Raw genomic sequence first — 13,194 nt, forward strand, 5'->3', positions numbered from 1 at the left:
CCAGGGAAGCTTGTTTTCAGTCACTGCTTTGGGCTAGTGTGCAGAGCTCTGGGTTTCACCACAGGGTGGTGTCTTCACACGTGTCTGTCAGTACACTTTGTCCTCCTTTTATTCCCTCACCCACCTCCATCCCCTTCCTGCTGAGATCCCTTTCATTCCCAAATTACTCCCTCCTCCTTCTTTCTTATGATGTGTCCCATTACTCCTTTTACCCCTTCCCCTAAGATCTTTTATTCCCCCTCACAGGTCACTCTTCCAGTTTTATGATCTACACACACACACCTGTGACGAGAAGCGTGACGATAGTTCTCTGAATCCGCAACCTTGCGTAAAGCACGCTGAAACCTTGCACGGGAAATGCTTCTGGGAGGATGACTGTCCGGGGTCTACCTGTTCAACTGTGGGCAAGCACCACCTCATTACCAACCCTTGTTTCAAACAGCGTCTGTAACCCCATTTCCTCCTGCTCACCTGAGTGTGCCACGGGTTGTCAGATCCTGTGTATCCTGGATTCTCATTTTTTTTTCTGTTTCCGAACAAATTCATTTCTATGTCACCATTCTTGACTAACAAAAAGCCCATTCTAGATCACCCTATTCACGTTTTAACCGTAGACTCACGGGCACCATGACAGATGGGTGTATTGTATGACACTAGATTTGTTATGCAGCACCACTGTGAGTAAGACTGCCAAATGCTGAGATGGGTGTATGGGGGTGGGGGTTCTCACTAGGACAGAACCCAAAATACATGGCTTTCTGTGCAGCGGTGCGTGGCAAGCAATCTGCTCTAGCAGCTGTAGGAATGGCGAGGAAGCTACTATTGAGGGCAGGAAGACAGCAGCCTGTGAAAGCCTGGAAAGCAGAAAATGACCTTGATGGTGCAGAGCAGGGGAGGGGATGTTGGGCAAAAGGCTCAGTGCATGAGCTACTTGCTGCCGGCTGCATTTGGCAAGGGAACCCAAAAGAGATCTGAGCTCAGATGAGAACTGCCTTGCTTTATATGCAGAATACAAAGGAGGTATGGATTACTCAGAAATTGCATAGCGGGGAAAATAAAATTGATCCACCCAAAATTACTCTATCATAGTTTAGAACAATGGAAACTTGGCGCCTTCTAGACACAACCCCAGGGAAAGACGCCAACTCGACTGTGTAGCTCAAAGCCATTTATCAAGACCACTGACATCCCCAAGGTGGTATCTGCTAGATCCTGTCAGTGGACAGATGTTCCTGGGAAGATGAAGGGTGTGGCCCATAGGAACTTGACGTGTCCAAATACTGACCAGGGAAAAGCAGTATCAAAGAGGAATGGGGTGTGCCGGGATCTGGCCTGTATCAGTCCTATGCTGCAGGGGCTATCTATTCTGGACTGATATCTTTGGGGCTGTGACCAGAACCAGCCGAACAGCCTTGGGTTTGACTCTGGAGTGGGGGAGTGTGGATCAGGGAATTCCTAGCTACCCAGAGGCGTTAAGGACAAGACAGAGACATCATGTTATCATAGAAGGGCTCTCAGTTAATACTAAAGACCATGGCTTATTCAAATATCCTTTTAAATAGCTTTCCAAAATCGGGGGTACTGGCAGTAAACATCTATTGTCATGTACATAGGGCTGACTAGGAAACACTTCCTTTAACGCTAGAGTTGGTCCTAGAATGCACATACACAAGCCCTCAGTGTACCGGCACATCCTACCAGTCTTCAGGCACATCCCACTAGTCCCCAGGCACATCCCACTAGCCCTCATGATGGGCATGGGGCCTAGGTCTTTTGTTACACAAACTAGAAGCTATTCTCCACTGTGGCTAGGCCATCCGGAGGTACCCAGCTGACATCTAAAAGACAATAGTAGACTCGAGCTCCTGGAATTGAGTTGAGGCCTATATCCGGAAATATCATATTTGGGGTGATCACTGTTGGGAATGGAACCAAATTCATAAGCAACTCATGGTGTTTCCTGAGAGCTGGTATTAACGAGGCTTCTATGATGTCGTGTCCACATGTCCTAGGAAAGCATCTTAAAGGAGGAAGCCTCATTCTGCTTATGATCCAAAGGGTCTCAGCTATCATGGCAGGAGTGGAAAGTAAGCTCAGAGCAGAACACTTGATACAGCAGCGACCAGAGAACAGGAATCCAGGAAGGTGCCAGGGCAAGATGCAATGCCCAGGACGCACCCTGTGACCTTCTTTGAAGGTGAGGATATAATGACTTCACTAGACCCAAGATAAATGATAAATGGGCGTTTAATGGGGAGCACTTACACAGAAAAATGCAAAGAACTGTGGGAGCGTTCCTCTGCCCTTCCTCCCGGATCGGCTGACCCACCAGAAAGAGCACACAAAGGAAAGCCACACCTCAAGCTTCCCTCTTTCTGCTTCCATCTGCCTGAGGCCACGCCCAAGGGCGTGTGTCGCCACCATTACAAGTTCACTGAAAGACCACTACACACTTCTTCATACAGCCTGGTCCCACCACCTATGTTTCAGCACCTTCCACTAACTCCATACTATGATGAGTTCATGGAGGGGTGAATCCTTCCTTAGATCAGAACCACCATGGTCTAATGGATTCTCGGAAGTACCCTCTAGTCAACCTCAATGTCTTAGTGTTTTCTCCATCCCTTCAAGCTGACAATCAAGATCCACCATCATGGGCTGTATTTACAGAAGTGTGAAGACAAAAGGGATCAAGAATACAAGAGGTGAAAAGACCTCCGAGCCAGTAGTATTCTACAGGTGGGAGCAGCTGAAGGGATTGCTCAGTTGTAAAAAAAAAAAAGCATGTATTTTTCTACAACCTCCTCAGAAATTGTGAAGACAGAGTGTGGATTTTCAGTGTGGAGCCAAGTGTCATGCAGAACAATGACGGGAGCTACTTGGGTGGCATGGCCAGAGCCAATCAGTGAACATCTTGAATCCCAGGATGCTTACCTATTGGTCTGGGTCTCCAAGTTTGGAGGTGATTTGTTACATTATGTGGTTTTGGGGAAGGCTGGGCCATACTGAAAGTGTCATATAGAAGAGGAGACACTCTGTGGAATAGTTAGTAGGCACTGTGACTACTTCTACCTACAGCTAATTTTCTGTGACCTGCGTCTATGACCTTGTGCACTTCCATGTTGTTCAATCTTTAAGCATAAGTGTTTAGTATACCCTCTGTATTTGGGGTCCAGGAGGGACAGAAATTTTGTCTTTTAAGTTCATAGACTTGAAATAGTCCTGGACTCTGATTAATCAAGGCTTTGAGAGAGCTGGCCTCCTTCCAGATCTTCCCACGAGAGGAGGGCATGCTCCCCAGCCATTGGCTAGGGCTCTGACCTGTGACTCGCTTTTACCATGAGATGGCAGCGTGTGATACAGAAGAGGCTTGATACCTGTACACCTGGTTGGGCACCCTCATTTGCATTTCTGTCATTGTCATAAAGGTATTTTTCCCACCAGCTGTTTGTCCTCCACCAGGGACCCCAGAATGAACATACAGGAAGCAGGCTGAGCCCAAGTCACAGAGAGAAACAAACACACACACACACACACACACACACACACACACACACACACACACACACACAAACAAAACACAGATGGACCCAGAGCTTGAGGCAGACCCGAGCAAGCGCAGCCTACACCCACTGATGGGCGTTCACCCTGCTGGGCTATGAGAATGAAAATGATGCTTGTTACTGCATGGGACTCAACTTTGGAATGAAGGGTTGGACAGTGTTGCTGTGGACTACCTCAACCATGCTTCCCATACCTGTCCCCCCAACACCCATCAAGTACTGACCGAAAGGAGGAGAAGAAATCCATTTGTTGAATGTTGTGTGTGAATGGGGGTAGACAGGAGATGATGGGTTAAGTAAGAGAACTCCCAGGAATGTAGCTGTGAATTCACGGCTGGAAACTGAGGCTCTAGGCAGCTGGTGGTTGGTTGCCAGTTTTCCCAACCTACCAATGAAGGAGATTTACTGTATCCCGAGGAATTCTTAGATGTAGGGACACAGGTTATTATTGTTTGGATATGAGTATTTCCCAAAAGGCTTGTGTGTTTGGGGTTTAAATCCAAACACAGCAAGGTTTGAATATGGGCTTTGCGGAAGTGACTCAATCCATCAGCGACTAATAGACCCCATGGAGTTATATTCTCATGCATTATTGGTGTGTGTATGGTGGGGCCTCTCAGAGAAAGTATATCATTGGGACAGATCGTGGAAAGATACTTAATATGCCCCCACCTCTTCCTGTCTCTGTTTTTCCCCATATCATGAGTTTGACAACTCCACTCTGCCCTACCCTCTCTGTCATTATTCTTTGACTCACCACTGGCAACATAGAGCCAAGTGACCATTGACTGAAACCTCTGAAATATGAACCAAAGTACACCCGCCCTCATTTTCCATCATCTGTTTCAGATTCATCACGACAACACAACCCAAGATGGCTAATAGGTGGAATAAACTGAGGAGAAACCCTGATCATTAAAGGGTTATAGCTCCACTGGTTCAAATCTAGGGTCCTCTCCTGGCACTTGCTCTGTTTCCACACCTAAAATTCTCCAGTTTCCCTGGATGTGGTGCTGAGGATTGAACCTGGAGCCTTCCACATGCTAGGCAAGTGCACTGCTCCTGGGCTATATTCCCAGCTCTCAAATGTCCTTTGCTTTCCTTAGTAGTCCCTCTGATGATCACTCTTAGGACTTATTTTAGTTTTCTCTGTTGATGCCACTAGTCTGGCACAAGTCATTTTGCTAAAGGTAGTGTGTATTGAAAAGATTTATTTATTTGTTTTTATTTCATGTGTGTGAGTGTTTGCACGTATTTCTCTGTGGATCGAGACTGCGCCTGGTTACTGTGGAGGCCAGAAGGGCTGTCAAATACCTTGAAACTGGAGTACAAGCTGGTTGTGAGGTGCCATGTTGATACTGGGAACCACACCTGAGTCCTCTGCAGGAGCAGCCATTGCTCTGAACTGCTGAGCTGTCTCTCAAGCCCTGTTAATGTGTATTTTTTTTTTTGGTTTTTACGAGACAGGGTTTCTCTGTATTGTTTTGGAGGCTATCAGTCCAGCCCGGCCTCGAACTCAAAGAGATCCGCCTGCCTCTGCCTCCCGAGTGCTGGGATTAAAGGCGTGCGCCACCACTGCCCGGCCAATGTGTATTTTCAGAGGCAGGCGGATCTCTGTGTGTTCGAGGCCAGCCTGGTCTACAAAGTGAGTTCCAGGACAGCCTCCAAAGCCACAGAGAAACCCTGTCTCGAAAAACCAAAAAAAAAAAAAAAAAAAAAAAAAAAAGCTCTTAACTACCCTGGATGAAATGACAATCGCTGGAGATCCACCATGGAGGGCCTCGCCCTCACTGGAGATGGGAGTGGAGATTGGGTGGGGGACTGGGGGACCTGGTGGAGAGGGGGGGGAGGGGAGGGAGAGGGATCTGGGATTGACATGTGAAACAAGCTTGTCTCTAACTTAAATAAACAATGTTTTCTTTAAAGCTCTTAACTAGCTGGTCTTAGAGGTTGTGTTGGGGGGGATGCGCTGAAGTGGAGGTTATGCAGCCTGACTGATCCCTCTCATTAGCTGCACTTGGGGTAATGGGAATCTTCACACCGGTTGGGGAGGCATCCCAGTTCCCTCCCAGTGACCACTGTAACTTCCATCATGTTAAGTGACAGGCGACTTTCACTGAGACTTAACACAGTGTTCCATGCCAGATGGCATTGTGCTGAACAGTGATTCTCAAGCCTACCCATCTTCCGTGACCGAGGGATGTGAGGCTGGATTTAGACATGGATGCTGACGGATTACAAATGGCAACATGAACATGAGGACAGAACCCAGGCCAACTGAGCAACCCAGCACCGCCGAGGTAGTGCTAACAAGCACATCATGTAGAGACTCAACTCCCTGAAGCAAGCTTAGAACTGATGCACGCCCATCCCAACCCTGGCTGTTTCTGAGTAAGCACTTGGTAGACTCCCTAGATACACCTATTTTTTTGCTCAAGGAGCATGGTGCTAGGAGCAGATTTCCCTGAGTGCTGAATCTTTCTACAAGGATGGAAGAGAGGGTAATTAGGTGTGTAGCTGCTTCCTCTGGAGGAGGAAGGGGGTAGCCTTACAAGGCTCACGAAAGCCACAAGACCCACAGTCCCTCCCAGAGGCGCTATAGGAGGGGGGGTCTTCAGTGGTGCAGCTGCCTGCAGGGTGCACACAGGGTTCCAGGAATGCAGATCTCATGAGCAGTCAGCCAGGCTGGGGTGACTCTTGGTGAAGATGGCCCATGCCCTGTAAGTAACCTGAAGAAAGCTGGTTGTGAAGTCAGCGGCACCTGAGGGACTCGTTTCTTTGGTCTGCATGTCCTCTCTGTCTGAGATGAGCAGGAACAGGAGCCCAGCAGTGGTCAGGATGCCCTACCGTCCTCCCCATGGCTCTGCAACTGTGAGTGACTCCCCCCTAGCCCTTCAGGCCCATCCAGTGCTCTCTCTCTCTCTCTCTCTCTCTCTCTCTCTCTCTCTCTCTCTCTCTCTCTCTCTCTCTCTCTCTCTCTCTCGTGTGCAGTTCTTTCGTGGTTTTTCATTGTTCTCTTTTTGCCTCCAGCATGGGAAGCGTCTCTCCACATTTTGAGGATGCCAATGGTGTGAGCAGAAATGATTCCCACAAAGGGTCGGAAGCCAGAGTAGAGGGCAAACTTATTCCTTGTCCCCACATCACTTCTGCCCACACAGGTGCCCCTGACTCGCTATCAGCCAGTGATGCAGATGCAGAGACAGCCTAACATTTTACACCCTCGGCCCTCAAGTCACAAATGAGGGGTTCAGAGCAGACAGAGCATTTATACCAGAACCGCATTTCCCAGCTAGTCAGCACAATTAAGTTAGTCATCACTCAGGAAGAAAACACTCATTTCCTCATCGTCTCTAGAAAACCATAGGCCGATTAGGGTTTTAGCTCCCCCGTCATCCTCCATAGACCCTTGACCCCAGGACAATGGTCCTTTCGGGCATCTTTGGGATCTCTGGCCTTTTGTGATGATGGTTTTCAGGTAGGGGCCCAAAAGAGGAGTTCCCGAAGGAAGGCCCCATTCGGTGCACTCTGAGGTCTGAACTCTGGGTACACCAATAGCCAGCCAGTCTGCTTGGCCCCTGCTCCTCCAGCTGTCTGAGCTGATGGTTGCAGCCAGTGTGTAGTGGAAACCTCTCTGGTAAGCCCAGACTAGAAAAGAAGAAATTTAGGAGGAAAGCAGAGAGTGGCAAATGGAAGACAAATCCCAAAGAAGTTGGAAGTCCCAGAGGGTAAGAGTGAGGCAGAGAGAACCTTATCACCGGGTGCTATACAAGACTCCAGCTCTGAGCACTGAGGCATCACAGTGGGGTTCTGACCTTAAGATGTCTGAAAGCCCTTGGCTAGGCCTATGGGGAGGGATAGGGTATGTTAGAAGGAGGTCTGAAGGAGGTCAGTCCCTTCCCGCTAATGCACTAAGAATGAGGAGGAATTGCGGGGTATGTGTCATCCTTGGGTAATTAACCACATTCCATCTAATGAAGATACTGTGTGGTAATTAGGAAAGTCCTCAGAGGTACAAAGGCATACCTCAATTGCCTGCGTATGAAGCTATTCCGGGTTTAAGCTTCTGTCACCTGCTGGCCCTGATTTCCACACTTACCACGTAATATTAACTGCCATCCTGTGTCGCACTCCTGGGGCCACGGATATCTCTGACTCCCACCTCATCACTTTCTTGATGGTTGGACCCTTCCTTCAGGGAATATTCTGTATGAAACACTGAAGGAGTCAAAATTCAAAAAAGTAAGAGGGCCAGAAGAGAGGTGACCAAGTCATTTTCTTGTCCTGGGTGACTGGTACAGAGGCCCTTGAAACAGACCCTGCTTATGATTTGGTCGTGAATTGGGTATACTTTGTTTGGACACGATCTTAACCATCACCACCTCCCCTCTGTGTCTATACTGGGGAAAGGAGCGCATTAAGTCAATGTCTTTAACCTGTCAAGAAGTAAGAGTCATCTATTGAGCTTGTTTGGTCTACCCACAGGACCCTTGTCCACACACTCTGATTTAGGGTTCTCGGGTAGAGACCTAGACTATTAGTTCTGCCCAGCCCTAGACTATTAGTTCTGCCCAGCCCTACCCATATTTGCCACATCCAAAGCAAACCCTTTGAGCCTGACCCTGGTGAGTCTAAGGATGTTTCAAATGCAGACCTCCAGGAATTGGGAACTATGGGCAGCAGAGTCAAGTGGTGACAGCAGTTAGGTATGCAGCGGTGACTCATGCATGGACCTCAAAAAAGGGAGCTATGATGGCAAAACACTGGCAAGTGCACATGCCAGGATTGTGACATCCAGGCGTTGTCCATGAAGGTTTATATTGCTTATTAGATGCTTATACAAAGAGGTGGGGGCATAGCTCAGGGGTAGAGCATTTGACTGCATATCAAGAGGTCCCTGGTTCAAATCCGGGTGCCCCCTTGCTAGAATCTCTTTTAGATGCAAGAGATTCAAAACTGAAGTATCCATTAACATGGAGTCATACAAAGACCATTGTCACTCACTGGCCCTTTCCTCACAATGGTGCCCCAGGTACATACTGTAGTGTTTTTCTCTCTTGCTTGGGGTTCTGTTCAGGTCAAGTCTATATCCTTATCTCTGAAAGGGGCCAACAGAGGGTTGGCCATGAGGCACATGCAGGTCACTGTCACTCAAACTATGGCAAAGACTCACTCACTGCAGGAAATCCATCTCACAGGAGGCCTATGGGATAGAGGAACCCATTACTCCCTCTTGCCAGTTTTCCTTCTCATTTCTTTGAAGCTTTACCTGACTCCCAAGATGCTTTTCACACTCTTCCCTCCCAGGGGCCTTTGCATAGTAGGCTCCCGCCACTTCTGTGGATATACATTGGTTCATAGACGTGTCTCTTATTTGAATTCTGAATAACGAGAACCTACTTGTCTTGATGTACTCAACATGGATGACAGACCAATACCTAATAAGTTCCATGAGTGTTTGTTCAAGTGAATGAACGAGGGAGAGAGACTAATATGGAGGAAGCTCTCCATACTTCCTGTGTTGGGCTGCATGTGTGGTTCACAGAAGCCCCAAACCAGCAGCTCCTGCACTGACTACCATGTGTGGACTCAGAGGAAATGCTGGGCACACTTCCCTTCACCACACCTCAAAACAGAGGCTTTAAGGGGGTAGAGAGGACCAACTGTAGTGCAGAGAGCTTGCCAGTGCTGAGAACATGCAGGGTGCACAGCTAGTTTTGGTATGGTGTCATGGATGAAAAGGTGCTAATGAATAGTTATACTTAAGGGGGGGCCTAGCTAAGGAGTAGAGCATTTGACTACAGATCAAGAGGTTCCTGATTCAAATCCAGGGGCCCCTCCTTTTTCCCTCAATGTGCACAAGTCTGGTTTTCCTACACTGACTTGTCCTCTAAGACAGAGAGAGGAGTGCAAGGTTGGGCTTTTATTAGAAATTCATCCTCTTTAACTTCTTCTAGCCTGAGCTCTGTCCTTAAGGCTAAAGACCAGTTCTTTGGTTAGGTCCTGGAGGAGTCATGCATTCTGATTTTAGGAGCATCTGATTTAAGGATCGGTAATGACTGATTTGTAGATGGAGGAATGTTAGCCACAGAGATGTCCACAGAGAATAGGGCAGGCTGTGCAGTGTGTTTATAAAGACAGAGATTTGAAGGAGTGGCCATTTTCTTTTTTTATTTGAAGACTTTTAGAGAGTCTTATTACGTAGGTATTTTGTCTATATGTATATCTGTGCACCACAAACATCCGGTGCCCACAGAGACCAGAAGAGAGCACCGGATCCCCTGACTCTGAAATTCCAGGCCATTGTCAGCTGCCACATGGGTGCTGGGGACTGAACCTGGGTCCTCTGAAAGAGCAGCCAAGCACTTTTTTTTTTTTTGGTTTTACGAGACAGGGTTTCTCTGTATTGTTTTGGAGACTGTCGGTCCAGCCTGGCCTCGAACTCACAGAGATTTGCCTGCCTCTGCCTCCTGAGTGCTGGGATTAAAGACGTACACCACCACCGCCTGGCCAGCCAAGCACTCTTAACCACTGAGCCATTTCTTTAGCCCTGTTTCAGACTTCTTAACTCTGATGTCTGCAGGATGGATACCAGGAAGAGGTGACACAGGAGGCGGAGTTATATATAATTGCAAGCCAAACTCCTTCTGCCATGGGGACACCAGTCTTTCTTCTGAGTTTAGAAATGGTGCAGGAGACCCACTCACGTCATGGAGGGTTGTTGGTTTTGCTGATGGAAACACAGCTCATCACCAAAATGTGCCTTCACAGCTAACAATGGATGTGGTTGACTAAACCTCTGTGCACATGACCCCACCAAGAGGTCACATAAAAATATTGGACACAAAAGATAACATCTTAGTCTTGGCCATGCTCTTGAATGGGCCTGTGAGTACTGAGTAAATCACACAGACAGGTGAGAATAACCCTGAAGTGATATAGGTCCGGCAATACCAGGGGGCTGGAGGCTGAGGCCCAGTATCCACTGTGAATGAAGATCCAGTGGTGGCTTCTTTTTGTCTTTGTTTTGTTTTGTTTTTTTGCGACAGCGTTTCTCTGTGTAGCCCTGGCTTGTTCTGGAACTCATTCTGTAGACCAGGCTGACCTGGAACTCAGAGATCCGCCTGTCTCTGCCTCCTCAGTGCCGGGATTAAAGGAATACACCACCGCTGCCCAGCTCTAGTGACTTTTTGATTTGGCTGATTGACGTCTGGCCAGTGGCTCCTCTCAGAGTCCAGTTGTTGGGGGTTCTCACGCTTCCTTGCCGTGCCATAAACTCCTCACATTCCTGCTAACAGTTCCTGATAGCCCAGGGTGCTTGAACTAGCGAAACATCTGAGAAGGAGGAGAGAAAAAGGCTGACCCTGGGATCGCCAGGCTTCCGCACCTGGTGCATCTTTGGCTTCCACGGTTTTCTTGCCTAAAACAGACCGATGGCTAAGAAAGAACACAATTCAGGAGTGGAGGTATTAATTGAGGAGGGCACTGGGACAACTTCGGTCTTAACCAATCAATATCTCTGTGTGATCTCCCGTGTTCACCAAGTGTGTCGGTTATTTCTCTGTTGCTATGAGAAAACACTATGGCCAAAGCCGGCATCTGGGAAAGAGTTTATTCTGGGTTATGGGTTTGGAGGAAGAGACTGTCCTGGTGGGGAAACGCGACAGCAAGGGGGCGGGCATGGCGGCTGGAGCGGGAAGCTGTCCTACCAGCCACAAGCACTGGAAACGGCAGGAGGCTTTTCCTCCGGTGCTGCTGCACTACCTAAACCTCCCCAAACAGTGCCACCCCTCCAAACGAACCTCCCCAAACGAACACCATGAAGTGTTCAAATACCGAGACCGTTGGAGGGATATTTCTGACCCAAACCACTACATCAAGCTGCCGCCTTTTGTTTGAAAGGGACCCAAAATGAACATACAAGAAGTAGAACCCAAGCCCAGATCACGGAGTGAAAGAACCCAAGCCCAGATCACGGAGTGAAACAAAACAAAGGAAGGCTTAATGACTTAAGGCAGAGACTTCTAATAGCAGCCCGCATCAACTGATTGGTTCCCATGGTGCTAAACTGTGAGCATGGTGGTGCTGGCTACCTCAGCCGTGATTCCCACACCAGGCACCAAACTGGGTGCCTCAGGGACTGACTAGGTGTAGGAGGAGACTTTAGTTGAACTAACAGAATACATACACAGGGTATAAATGAGACTTTCAGACGTACGAGGAGCCACTGAGGAATAGAAAAACAAACTCATGGTTGCAAATAGCCTCAGTCACTGTCCTATTGCTGTGAAGAGACACCGCGACCAAGATAGTCCTTACAAAAATCAAGACTGTAATTGGGGGCTTGCTTATAGCTTCAGGGGTTTGGTTAGTCCATTATCATCATGGCAGGGAGCACGGCAGCTCACAGGCATGTATAGTGCTGGAGAAGTAGCTGAAAGCTACATCCTGGCCAGCAGGCAGAGGAGGGGGAGGTGAGGTCTGGGCCTGGTGTGACACACTTCCTCCAACAGGGTCACACCTCCTAATCTTTCCAAACAGTTCATCCGCTGTGGGCTAAGCACACAAAGATATGAGCCTATGGGTGTAAAGGGAGGCTTTTTCCTTGAGAGGAGCCTTCCCGCCAGCCTGGTTCTAGAGCCGCATCAGTCCCAAATAAACACACAGGAGGCTATATTAATTATGAAGCTGTTGGCCTTGCTTGTTTCTTACTGGCTAGCTCTGACTTAAGGAATTACCCCATAATTGTTAATCTAAGTATGTCTCTTACCGGAGAATAGTTCCGGGCTTCCTACCCCATGGCGTTACGTGTTGACTCTCCTGTGTTTCTCCTTCCCAGAGTCCTCCTGGACTCCTAGTCCCACCTATCTAGATTCCTATTGGCTCAACAGTGCTTTATTGACAAATGCACAGGACTTCCCCAACATATGGGAACCCGTCTCATTCAAACAACGGCACGTGTCTAATCAGTTGGAGTTGGTTGGCAATTTCTGTAGTGTAAGAATGAAAAGGATTGTTATAGTACATTCGAAAGTGAGGAGAGAGCATGGAGAGGAGTCAGGAATAGAAACAGACAACGAATTCCTAAGAACAGTACTGTGTAGCCAGAGAACAGTAGAAAGAGTGGGTTAAAGTAGATAACAAGACTCCAGTAATGAAGGAGGGAGCAAGGCTTTAGGTCTGAATAGCAGTTCTCCAAACTGAGGCTTCACAAGGGACACAGGGTGCCGGCCAGGAATGATTTTTACAAAAGTGACAGGCCCGCAGACCTTAGCACAACTGACTCAATGATGGAAGTGCCATTCAGGCCATAAAACTCAGCATGTAGACAGCACCAATAACCAAAATGAAAACAAAAACTTTATCAAAACCCATAGTTCTGGGAAAGTCTCTGAATGTACTGATCTTACCTTTTGACTTCTGTAGTTCTGATTCTGGTTAACTTTTCTTGTTCTATGAAGTATGTCAATGGTTTTTGTGCTGAAAATCTCACCCTGAGAAAGGCTTGGGGCTACACTGGGATCTTGAACACCCAGTGTAGCTAATAAACCTTTCTATCGGCTTAAACTGATGTCCAAGTGGTCTTCTCTGTGGATACCCCAAAACACAAGTCCTGGGATGGGCCTATGGGAAG

At 48.0% G+C, this 13,194-nt stretch overlaps 1 long non-coding RNA gene and 1 other non-coding gene across 2 annotated transcripts in view; one reads left to right on the forward strand and one right to left on the reverse strand.

Moving 5' to 3' along the window:
* Window positions 1–13,194, reverse strand: part of LOC110339510 — a 205,045-nt gene that overhangs the window by 75,823 nt on the left and 116,028 nt on the right. The window lies entirely within an intron of this gene.
* Trnac-gca lies at window positions 8,410–8,481 on the forward strand. Its single transcript has one exon. It is a non-coding gene; the product is annotated as a tRNA-Cys (tRNA).

This window comes from Mesocricetus auratus, unplaced genomic scaffold (assembly GCF_017639785.1).
Source record: "Mesocricetus auratus isolate SY011 unplaced genomic scaffold, BCM_Maur_2.0 Super-Scaffold_100125, whole genome shotgun sequence".
Taxonomy (NCBI): domain Eukaryota; kingdom Metazoa; phylum Chordata; class Mammalia; order Rodentia; family Cricetidae; genus Mesocricetus; species Mesocricetus auratus.